The sequence below is a fragment of the Lithobates pipiens genome, unplaced genomic scaffold, assembly GCF_037356315.1.
Source record: "Lithobates pipiens isolate NorthernLeopardFrog02 unplaced genomic scaffold, aLitPip1_a1.2 Scaffold_13, whole genome shotgun sequence".
NCBI classification, from domain to species: Eukaryota; Metazoa; Chordata; class Amphibia; order Anura; family Ranidae; genus Lithobates; species Lithobates pipiens.
The window spans coordinates 42,236,548-42,249,853 of record NW_027507718.1 but is presented as its reverse complement, the minus strand read 5'-3'; the positions used below and the strand labels follow the sequence as shown (position 1 = coordinate 42,249,853).

General features: G+C 40.6%; 1 protein-coding gene across 1 annotated transcript in view; it reads left to right on the top strand.

The window, feature by feature from the left end:
- BRD10 (bromodomain containing 10) overlaps positions 1-13,306 on the top strand; it is a 76,378-nt gene that overhangs the window by 29,008 nt on the left and 34,064 nt on the right. The gene's annotated exons all lie outside the window — the stretch shown is intronic.

Genomic DNA, 13,306 nt, shown 5'->3' with positions numbered 1-13,306 from the left:
CTTCATAGTTCCAGTTTTCACCCCACACATTAAACTGACCATCATACAAAGCCAGGCCATCAGATACCACTGAATTTGTTCAGACCCAGAAGACCGAGATAAACATCTCAGAACACTGGCAGGCTCCTTGCTTAAGAAAGGTTACAAAGACAAAACCATCAACGGCATAAACACAGCCTTGAAAGCCTGTAGAGAAAACCTCCTCCATTACACAGAGAAAAACAAATAACCGAGTACCTCTAGTCTCCACATATTTACAACCCATTATAACAGAGGATGAAACTATGAAAGGAATATTCCAACAACCCCCATTATTGGCTTTCAAACAACCACCCGACCTCAGACACAAACTAATCAGCAGGAAACTTCACTCTGATTATGAAGTCACAAATAATGGAAGCAAACCCTGCCATCAAGGAATATTCCAACAACCCCCATTATTGGCTTTCAAACAACCACCCGACCTCAGACACAAACTAATCAGCAGGAAACTTCACTCTGATTATGAAGTCACAAATAATGGAAGCAAACCCTGCAATAAAAAAACGCTGCCAATTGTGCAACCAGATCAATCTATCCAAAAGTGTCACACACATGGGACCTTTAATATCATGGGATCTTACAACTGTACCTCCAGTAATGTTGTATTTCTCATCCAATGCAAAAGGTGCAGCAAAGGATCTTATGTTGGTGAAACGGGACAGAAGTTACAAGCGAGGATGAATTTGCACAGACATACCATCAAGGAACATAAAGAAGACCTTTTATGCACACCACTTCTCACAACCGGACCACACTATAGAAGACCTCAATGTTTTAGCTCTTAAAGGGAATTTCAGAACTATCCAGGAAAGGAAAGCATTTGAACTAGGCATAAAAAGAAAAACTAATGGCCTAAATTTAGATATTGGTTTCCTAACCCATTATACTAAAGTTTTACGACCCCCCTCTGTGACTAGCATCCCCCCCCCCCAGTCTATAGCTCTCCCTCTGTCTTATCGCACTAACTGCTGCTATCTTTATTACCATTGATTTGTATGTGTTTTTTTCCCTTTCCCTCCAGAGATTGTGTGTGTGTGTGTGTGTGTTGTTTTATTTTTTTATTTTTAAACATTCTGCTAAAAAATGTGTGAATCAGTACTGCTTGGACCTTGAAGGGGGGACATACCCCGAAAGCTTGTCCTGAAAAATTGTATTTTAGTGCAAATAAAAAAAAGTATCACGGACAGTACTCCATTTTTTATTTGTCATAATTGCACTAATACAGCTACAATCACAACAAGTATAATATAACCAGGACATCATGACATGGAATCGTGAAATCTACATCATAAGAAAGGAACTACATTTTCTTGAACAAAAAATGAACAACATGATTGATATGTTGGGGAGAATTTAAAAAATCTTCAAAATACAACTATTTTAACAATTGTTGTTCTAAAAACACTATTTTTGTGTCATTAGCCAAATTTTGAAGATGCACATGGTATGTCAACATGTGCTATCTGCCATCAGGGGATTTTAATGTATGTGTTTTGTGAATGCAACCCCTTCCTCCCAAATGAAGTAGGTCAGAGGAAGGGATTGCACCCCCAAAACACGTCCATTGATTCCCCATGATGGCAGATAGCACATGTTGACATTGGGCATGGGATCAGGAGGTAAATAACCAGTTTGACTCCCAAATTGTGTGCATCTTCAAAATTTGGCTGTTACAGGGGTGACATCAGCCCATCTGATGAAGGCAATATCCAGACATTTAGTGCATACTATAATGTCTGATATTGCCTTCTGGTTTTCTATGTTGAACTTTGTAAGTTCCAGATTTTTGCATTTTATGTTATTAAACATGCCTATTTTGAACAAACAAGTGAAAAAAAACAAAAAAATATGTTTTTACCCCAAAATTTTAGAACGCAAATGTGCACAGAGTAAAGACTTTGCTCATCAACAATGTGTGGCTTCTTCTTTCAATGGTCAATACCAGTTTTTGAAGTAATTTTGTGTTTACAGTGACAATGGGGCTTATTTACTGAAGGAGAATCCACTTGGCACTAAAAGTGCACTAGGAGACAACCAAAAACAAACACAAGCAATAAAGAAAATGCAAGATTTTATCAGTTTTTTTCTTTTTTCTTAAAAAAATGTTTTACACATTGTCTGGCATAGCAATGGCCCCCCTACCCATAAAATAATTTACATATTTCTGCTGAACTTCATGGGTGTTTTGGGGGGCCAAGTCAGTACGGCCAGTATCCAGGCCCGTCAGGGGGTTAACAGGAAGTCTGGCCTCAGGCCCAACTGAAGTAATATAATTTTGGGCATTTTTTTTCCTTAAAAAATTGTGCAATATGCAGCAGGATAGGACGATATGGTTGATTTTGTAGTCCACCATATGGATTGCTGTCAGAAACAGGCGGATCCGGCTGGCCATTATCCCGAAAGTATTCTCAACAACTCTTCTCGCACTGGCCAGCCGGTAGTTTAAAAACCCTCCTCTTCAGGGTGAGGGTCCTTTGGGGGAATGGCCTCATCAGGTGGAATGCTTCATCAGCAATAAAGACGAACGGGGGTCCTTCCACGTTGTCTGCACCAGGTGGCAATGCCAGGCCACCAGTCTGGAGACGTTGGTAAAACTCCATCTGGGCGAAGACTTTGACATCCGACCATTCTTCCCCACGTCCACATAGAGGAACTCATATTGTGCCGACACCGCCTCCATTAACACTATACTATTAACCACTTAAGCCCCGGACCAATTTGCAGCCAAAGGACCAAGCCCCGTTTTTGTGATTCGGCACTGCGTTGCTTTAACTGACAATTGCACGGTCTTGCGACGTGGCTCCCAAAAAAAAATTAGCGTCCTTTTTTTCCCACAAATAGAGCTTTCTTTTGGTGGTGTTTGATCACCTCTGCGTTTTTGTTTTTTATTTGTTTTTTTTTATTTTTATTTTTTTGCGCTATAAACAAAAATAGAGCAACAATTTTTGAAAAAAAATTTAATGTTTTTTACTTTTTGCTACAATAAATATCCCTAAAAAATATATATAAAAATTTTTTTTTTCCCTCAGTTTAGGCCAATACGTATTCTACATATTTTTGGTCAAAAAAATCGCAATTAGCGATTATTGATTGGTTTGCGCAAAAGTTATAGTTTAGTATTTATATATATATATATATATATATATATATATATATATATATGTGTGTGTGTGTGTGTGTGTGTATTTTTATATATATATATATATATATATATATATAAGTTTACAAAATGGGGTATAGTTTTATAGAATTTTTATTTAATATTTTTTTTTTTTACTAGATCAGCAATTATTATATATATTTTTTTTTTTTTATTGCGACTGCGACATTATGGCGGACATTTTTGACACATTTTTGGGACCATTGTCATTTATACAGCAATCAGTGTTATTTAAATGCTCTGATTCCTATATAAATGACACTGGCAGTGAAGGAGTTAACCACTAGGGGACAGTGTAGGTGTTATGTGTTTTTTTTATTGTAGGGGGCTTGGCCTGGCATGTGACATCACTGATCGTCTTTCCCTATAAAAGGGAAGAGACGATCAGTGACAGGCTCAGGAAGCACAGGGAGAGGTTTGTTTACACAGAACTCTCCTCGTTCTTCAGCTCTGTGACCTGATTGCGGGACATCAGCGGCAATTGGGTCTGCTGGTCACGGAGCTCAGGTCCGGATCGGGAGCGCGCCGCCGGCGGCGCACACCCGACTTACGGCTGGGCACTTAAAAAGCAACATACAGGTACGTGCTTGTGCCCAGCCATGCCATTCTACCGACGTATATGTGCATGAGGCAGTCCTTAAGTGGTTAAACCCCTTATAGTTCTAATAGTAAGACCCTGAATGGGGTGGTGGCACGATGTGGACGAGCTTCCCAGCTATAGCCTCTCCACAGTTGGGAAAGTTCCAATGGTCAGCAAAATGGGAGGCCACAGTCTGCCATTCCTGTAGCGTTGAAGGGAACTGTGGAGTCAAAACAGAAAAAATATAAGTACTTTTGCACATAACATTGCAAGCAGATTAGACACAAACATTCTTGGCCAACATCCATATAGCATTTTTTTAATGTCATGTTTAATGTACTATGGAGTATTTCCAGACAAGAATCTAAGGTCCACTTATCATATTCCTCCCCCCCCCCCCCCGCCCCGATGGCCCATTGTAAAAAATTTAGGGGGGGCGGGCATGTGCGAGAATTGGTCATGCTGGAGTAACCAATTCTTGGTCCATGAACTCCCCCACCCCCCCACCCTGTTCATGGACTGGACTTAAAGTATAAACCCCAGCACCAAGCCCCCACACAGCACAAGCTCTACGATGAAAGTATTGAACTTCCTTTTTATAGTCCCGTCATACGTGTTGTACGTCACCGCGTTCTTGACGGTCGGACTTTGGTGTGATCATGTGTACGCAAGACAGTTTCAGCGGAACTCCGTCGGAAAAACCTTCAGCGTTCATTCCCATGGGGAAACCAATCGTGTGTACAGGGCATTAGTGAGTTTCACGTATCTCAAGAGAAACAATTTCAATCTAACAAATCTGAATTTTGAGCTTCCTTCTGATTTTATCTGGGTGCTGTAGTTGGGACAGTCACTGCTTGTAATCTATGAAAACCTGAAGCTACCTTGTGTTACACGCTGACTGACTTTAGGATCACCGCATCTTCTAGGATGAACAAGCATGGGTCCCTACATGACAGAATTTGCAAGTCTCCTATCCCCCCAATGCATGCAATGACTAATAAGAACAACATCTTTATTGTTGAGCATTTGAGACAATCTCAAATGGGTTGTTAGAGCATACAAACCTAAAGTTAAATCCCAGGGAGCAGTAGTTTAACAATTTGTGAGGTGCAGTGTTCTCTGGATATCTCATGAAAAAGGTCATCCTCCGCCAACCTAGCTTTCAAAGAAAACAGAAAAATCTGCTATTTCTATATTAAGGGTACTAGGTGGCAAACCCTTATCTAATCTAGCCTGCAGGAATTCTGGGATGGTAGGTGATTGAGCCATAAACCTTGTATAGTCTTCTTCCCCCACCAAGTAAAAAATGAGTTCCATACTTTAGCACAATGTATCTCAACTGCAGTCTTCAAGTACCCCCAACAGGTCATGTTTTCAGGCTCTCCATTATTTTACACAGGTGATTTGATCAGTTTCACACCCGTTTCATGTGAGGTATATCCTGAATACACGACCTGTTACTTGAGGATTAAAGTTGAGAAACATTGCTTTAGCATATCTCCTTTCCTAGTAGTCAATGTATCACTACAGAGAAGGTTTCAATTACTTTCTCAAAATAATTTGTGTCTGGAAATCCCCCTTTCTGTCTCCAGGATTTCAAGTGACAGAGTTGAATGCTCGAGTATCCTGCCGTACCCCAACACAGGGGATCTAGCTGAATCTGTAGAAACACTGGAGCAGAAATTGGTGGAGACATGAAGTTTGATAACAAACACTTTTTTGGGCACCAAGAACCATACTGATCTGTAATGATATCAAACAAAAAAAGGGTAAAAGCATACTCCATCCTGAAATCTTATCTGTAAGTTAAGGGTATCTATCCTGTGACCAGGAAGGTCTCTCTCTCTCTCTCTCTCTCTCTCTCTCTCTCTCTCTCTCTCTCTCTCTCTCTCTCTCTCTCTCTCTCTCTCTCTCTCTCTCTCTCTCTCTCTCTCTCTCTCTCTCTCCTTTTTTGTATCTGCTTTAAAAAAAACATATTTTTAAGATATTAATGGACAGGAAAGTCCTCCTCTTCTTGCTCCTGTAAACCCCCTATAAATCTCTATATCTTGGGAGTTAGCAGGCTGAATACCTTATGATTGCATAAATGTGTATATGCACTCTAATGCAGTGTTTCTTAACTCCAGTCCTCAAGGCACACCAACAGGTCATGTTTTCAGGATTTCCACTATTTTGCACAGGTGATTTGATCAGTTCACTGCTTTAGTAATTACCACAGCTGTTTGAAAGCATGGAGTTACAAGTACCATACTTTTCTTGTGTTTAACAGCTTTATCCATTACGTTAGATGATGCATATGAAAAAGTATTCATGCCGAACCATTTTGGAAAATTTCAGGGCTCATGGCAAATGATAAATTTGGAAGCGCTGAATATCAACTTACCAATCTCTACTTTTGCGGAGTATCCAGACTCGATACCCTTTTCAGTGGCAGCAGACATCCCTTCCCTATTTCGGAATCCGACTGACCCCCACCATCTCTTCAATTTACAAAGCTAATTATCTGACTTTGTTCGATTAAGCTATTAGAGGATGTGCAGGCATGGTCTGATGTAAATCTGTCATGGTTGGGTAGAATTGCTTTCGTTAAGTTAAGTTCTATCTAGGTTACTACATTATTTTCGCACTTTGCCTATCCAGGTCCCAGTTCATGCCACGCGACTCTTTTAATCAAAAATCTTCCATTACATTTAGGGAACCAAAGGCTACAGGATAGCTCTGGCCACAATGTAAGCCCCTAAGGATTCAGGCAGACTAGGCATGCCTGATTTTAGGAAATACTATGTGCCTGTGCAGCTCGCCCAATTATGCCAAATTTACAGCCAACATTATCGATGTCATGGAGGAGGGGAGAAACGCGTCAACGTAATTTCCAGTCTACAGTCTAGCTACTGACGCCATTTCCTGCCTCCGTGGAACACACGCCATCTGAGCAGCGATCGTGGAAGTTTGCTCTGAATGTTCCATTTTCCATTGCATCCTGTAAGTAGCGCTTTATGTGCAGTTCTTTTAAAGAAGTCTTGCAATATTTCACCATATCTAGTCTTTTTTTCTTATCGGTGGAACACTTATATCAAAATCCCTCTGCTATCTGGTGTGCATCTGTTGGTTTTTGGAATCCCTCGAGTCTATACCATCAGTTCATATATTTGCCTAATCTGGGTGGTGAGTCTAACCCAAGAAGGGGACATATTGTGTTGCACGCTTAGTATGTTGGACACTTTATTAATTGAATTAATTTTGATGGACATATATAATATATATATATATTTTTTTTTTTGTATCATTTGCCCATATGATGACACTTTAGGCACAATCATGATGGATATTTATTTTTGTTAATTTTGAGCATATTTATGTAGTCACTATTGCTAGCGCTGTTTTCACTGGTACAGCAATTTTTGAAGTCTTAGCACTTTTATACAGCAGCTGCAAAATTATTTCTATTTTATTTTATTTTACTTTTTGCGTGGATAATTTGCTTTTTATTTTGTTTTGTCACTGAGCGCCAGTTTTATTTTTTACAACTTTATCGACCAGATTGGGTTTCTATAGAGGCCCAGACATGCTCTCCATTTACAATAGATCTTGCCCTTTTGGAATCCACCAGAATGTTGTAAAGCTATACTGTGCCCTACTATCTCCCACTCATTACATGCGTGGGACACGAACTGTAGGAGGTGGCCTTTGCACTTTGCACATATCCCGATAGCTCCTCTTTTTGACAATCCCCTGTTTCCACCATGTTCAACCTGAAAGATTTGGCTGGTGATTGAACAAGGGGCTATACCATATAGGTGACTATCTTGATCATAGGGGCATACACCCCCCTTCCTATTTCAAGGGAAGTTTGGAGATGCCCCCCACGGAGAGCTTCCATTTGCAACAAATTTACCACTTTCTCAAATCTTTGCAGAAGGAAAGCTCTGACTTAGCAGTCCAAACTGTGTTCGAAATTGGATGCATGCAGGATGCTGCTATGTGAGTGAGTGTCTCCATGCTATACAAACTTTTGGTCGACTGCACTGCTAGATTATCTTACCAGGTGGCATGGGAAAGGGATCTGTCCATAGCCGCTGAGGTGGAGGACTGGCGTAAATGGAGTACGCAACTCCGTAAAGTGAATAATGTTGCTTTGATTGAAGCAGGTTACAAAGTCTATACCAGATGGTAATTAGTGCCAGAGCTCCTGTCAAAAATGTATGCAGGCACCTCGGCTACCTGTTTCAGGGGATGTGGCCAGATAGGCTCACTGTTGCATGTGTGGTGGTTGTGTCCCAAGGTTCGTTTTTGAAAGAGGGTTCATTCATTTTTTTAAGTCACGATGGTCAACATATAGTGAGAAAGTCAACCAGCGCTAAAAAAACTGAAACAGTAAAAAATAAAAAATATATATATATATAAAGAAAAAATGCAGCTAGAATACTGTAGGTCAAATTACCAAATCCCACATTTCAAAATATAAATATCTCAGTACAGCGCAAATACATAAAACTCTTTACAGTGAAATACTAAATGCATAAATAAAAGTCCATATAGTGAATGATACAATATACAGTGATCAAGAAAGATCAAAAAGAGTCCACTTGTGCAGTGTGTCTTTAATCAATATATCCAGTGACGATGTGATCCCTTCACCAATGAACTAGTTGGACTCTCACCTCATCGAATGGACCCCTGATAAATCAGATAGGTCAAAAACACATGTTCCCATCAAGGGTGAAGTATAAGGCTACAGCAAACCAAACGGAAGCATTTCCAGATAGAATCTCCTCAATGTCATCAGATCAGGATAATGTCATATATGAAAAAGAACAAGCAAATCTAGTGCTCTCCGTTTGATAACAATTTATTAAAACAAATGAATAAAAACAAATTTCCACTCACATTTCTAAGCACTGATCTCCAGTGCCGAGTGCAAAGCAGGAAATAACATGCATGGATCAGTGTGTCAGCTGGCGGATGACGTCACGACGCGAGTCACGTGGTCCGTACGCGTTGCGTCCCAGGGAAAGGGCGGGACTTCATCAGCGGTGACGGAATGACGTCGGACGACCGCTTTATACTAACACACTAAATTTAAACCAATAAACAGCGGAGTTATGCGCAAGGCAAATGCCGCTACTAGCGTGACACCGGAACATACATCTGTGATCACTCCATACACAGAGGGAAAGGAGAGGGCGTATAGAAAACTTTATGAGCGCCAAAAAATATTTAAAACAAAATTAAAATCAACACCAGAGAGAAGCGTACGTCAAGTCCGCTAATTAGGCAACAAAATATCACCCACTAATAGTTCTCGCATAAAATATGCAGAGAAACGAACGAGACGTTGCCCAAACGGACAATACAAAGCTTTAAACGAATCTCCCGGTAGGTCGCATGACCAATGATAAGAACTAACGAATATACCCGCAAATGCCGCTGACGTCATCAGAAAGCTACACTGATCCGTACATGAAGAAAAAACAAACAAACATACCTATAATTAAACACATACCATACAGGTAAAAAAGAAATCAAAAAATATATACAAAAAGTAAATATAAAAATAAAAATATCACAATAAATATAAAAAAGAATCAGATACTATAGAATAAAACAATTATCTGTCCGAAATGAAACAATTTAAATCAAATTCCACATTTAAACCTCCCGGGGCAAGAACCCGTGTTTCATGGATCCAATAGGATTCACGTTTGCTTAATTGGCGATGGTCAACATCACTATATATTGAGTATTGCCCTACTAAATAAGCCTGTTGAAAATGTTCCACAACATACTCAGACCTTAATCTACTTTTGTTTCTAGCAGCCAAAGTCGCTATAGCGACAACGTGGAAAAGCCCTATCCTAGACATTGCGATAGTAAAATAAAAACTCACATGTGAGTGTCTTACGAGATAATCAATTTTCGACAAAATATGGTCCCCTTGGCTGCTTACTTGCAGGTCACAGATGAATGAATCTCATCATATGAATAAGTTGATGCAGGATCCCTAGACAAATCCATTTCCTTTCTTCTCTTTTCCTCGTCTTATCTCTTTCATTGTTTCCTTAACTCCTGCCAGCCTTGGCATCACGTTATCTTAGCTTTTTCTTTTCCTTTCTTATTTAAATTGATGTTTATATTTGAGGGCCCGGGGTCCCTTTTGTGGGACCGTTACAATGCTTGGCAACGAATATTAAACTTTGAACCATGGTAGCTGGATGTGAGCTTTCCTACCTGGTAGGCCTACTTCCAGGGATTACAATTTAAGGTGATCTTGACCTCGAAATCCTGGGTTTTATTGTCCCACATTCTGATTCAAGGAGTGATCACCTCCAAGTGTTAACAATGTTTTTGTTGTTTTTATATCCATGTTATAACACAAAATTATTATTATTATTATTATAAAGTTATTCCTGTCCACTTCTGTTGGTGGTCAAATGCTCACTTGTGAGCCAAGATTTTCTGCTGTTGCTTCCCCCCACTTATTTACCAATTTATTGTCTATACAGAGCATGCAAGGATTGTTCGCTGCTCTGCACAGTTTTCTTGTTGCTTTTACTCTTCTCATATTGTAATAAAAACGATTGAAACAGAAAAAGTATTCATACCCATTGAAGTTTTCCACATTTTGTCATGTTACAACCAAAAAGATAAATATATTTTATTGGGATTTTATGTGATGGACCATCACAAAGTGGCACATAATTGTGAAGTTGATTGAAAATGCTAAATGGTTTTCAATTTTTTTTTTTTTTACAAATAATCTGAAAAGTGTGGCGTGCATTTGTATTCAGCCCCCCTACTCTGATACCCCATAACTAAAATCGAGTGGAACCGATTGCCTTCGGAAGTCATCTAATTTAATAGAGTCCATTTGTGTCTAATTTAATCTCTGTATAAATACAGCTGTTTTTAGGGAACCTTAATGAACACACCAGACAGGTCAGGGATAAAGTTGTGGAGAAGTTTAAAGCGGGGTTAGGTTATAAAAAAATAACCCAAGCGTTGAACCTCTCACAGAGCACTGTTCAATCTCCATCATCCAAAAATGGAAAGAGTATGGCACAACTGCAAACCTAGCAACATATGGCCGTCCACCTAAACGGACAGGCCAGACAAGGAGAGCAATAATCAGAGAAGCGGCCAAGGCTACAGCTGCTGGCAAATAATTGCATGTAAAAGTCTGACATGTTGATTGTACCCAAGTCGATCAATGGATCAAAAATTTACTGATATTTGATAAACCCCCACAGATGTGTTTGTCAATTTACTATAGACTTGAATGAAAGAGGTTGACAAGGTTCAACTCGTAGACTTGACATGTAGCTTTGTTTTCGCAGCACAATGACAGAGGTGAAATCCTGAGATTATATTTTAGCCTGGAGTTATACTTTAATATCCCCTTAACCCAGGGCTCGACAAACCCCGGTCGCCAGGTCGCATTTGCGCCTAGATTTCGTGTCCTGGCGACTGGGGCAACGCTGCTGGGGTATCCTGTCTCCATTTGGACCCCGAACTCCGCCGCGCAATTCCATCGGGCCGCGCCGGCCAGTAATTGAGGCCGCGGCTTTGCGGCCTTCTAAAATCTTTCGGTAGTCTGGCGCCATCTTGTGGTGGATGTAGAAATGACACCCTATTCCAATAATGCTAATTCCTAATGGAGTGAAGCTCCCCTGCCTGTTTTTTGCCCAACGGTGAGTGTGGTGGCTGGTAAATGGCTTCTCATTATATTATATATATATTATTAAATTTATTAATTTATTTATTAATTTAATTATATATATATATATTTTTTTTTTTTTTTTTTTTTTGGAAAAAGTAAAAAAAAAATTATTTTAATTAAGGAAAAAAAAAAAATTATTTGTAATCCTCCCTGCTTGACCCCTTTCACAAGGGCTGTCTGATCAGGTTCACCTGTCAGTTTTTCAGGCGGACCTGATCGAACCCTTAGCAGGGAAATGGCAGTAAATGAGCGGGAATATGTCGGAAATAATAGTCACATTCTTTTGTTAACCACTTCGTGCCCGCGCTATAGACGAAAGATGTCTACAGCGCGGACACCAATTGCCGGGAGGGCGTCCCTAGACATCCTCCTGTTTACTTCCCCTCTGCACGCCGCCATGGGCGAGCATCGGGGAAGTTCTGTGTTGGCCGTGTCCCTTGGATACAGCCAATCACAGATCATGCTAAATGACCAATCACAGCGGCCATTTAGCACTCGAGCGGTGTGTCCAATGAGAGGTGATCTCATATGTGGGGGGCTGGGGGCTATCTTCCCCTCACTCGTCTCCATGTCAGGCCAGGGACAGGTCCAGATCGCCGTCACCGACCTGGCTCCTAACTTTTTTAGCTGGCTCCTAGATTCCAAGCAAATTTGTCAACCCCTGCCTTAACCAGCAATTTTAAAGACTGGGCTACCATCCAAATGCTTTGTTCTTTCTCGCCTTTTTATTTTATTTTTTTATTGAAGACTACCAGCAATACATGCCCTTCCATCTACCAAGAGCATTCAGAATAATTAATAAAAACAGTTATCAATTGCTGCAATGTTATCTTATAAATATATACTGGATGTTTCATTGTTTACCTTTTTACCTATTGGGCCCTTACTTCCTACCTAGGCAAACTGGCCAAATGAGAATTGTGTGGTCATACAACACGGTACCCAAACAAAATTTTTATCTTTTTAATTTTTTTTAAAACATAATATTTTTTGGTGGTATTTAATCACCACTGGGTTTTATTTTTTATTCTGTTTGTTTGCTAAACAAACAGAATGTTTTTTTACTTAGTTTCCCCGATAAAACATTGTAAATAATTAATGTGTCTCTTCACTGATGTGGGCTAATGAGGCTGCACTGATGGGAACTTAAAGGCGACACTGATGAGGCATCACTGATTTGCATCAGTGTTGGTCAATATTGGGGCTGCACTGATCATCAGGACACTGATCATCAGTGTAGATGTCCCCGTGTGGATTTGCTGGGTCTCGGCTCTCCTCTCCCTCTCCATACGTGCTGTCAGCCTGAGGAGAAGATAACTGGCAAATCTTGTTTACATTGTGATCAGCTGTGATTGGACACAGCTGATCACATGGTAAAGAGCCACCATGATTGGAGCTTTACCACGATCTGTGATCAGCTGCATCAGAGGAACGCATCGGTCACAGATCACTGCAGATGCACACCACAGGGGGCAAGCAACGCGAGCACAGGAGGACATCCTATGATGGCCTTCCAGCAAAGTGCGACCCTGCTGTAGCTGTCATAGGGCGTCAGGTTCTCTCTCCTGCGCGACTCGGCATAGCTGTACGCCTGCTCGCACAGGCATAGCGGCGGGCACACGCCACCAGCGATGCACTCTGCGGAGCGTGCCCGCGGGTGAGGTGGACTCTGTCCGCGATCGCCTAGTACAGAGGCAGAATGGGGATCTGCCTTTGTAAACAAGGCGGATCCCCATTCTGATAGGGAACATCAGAGATCTACTGTTTCCAGTCATCTATCATGTCCTTGGCAGCCCATCCCCTCCCT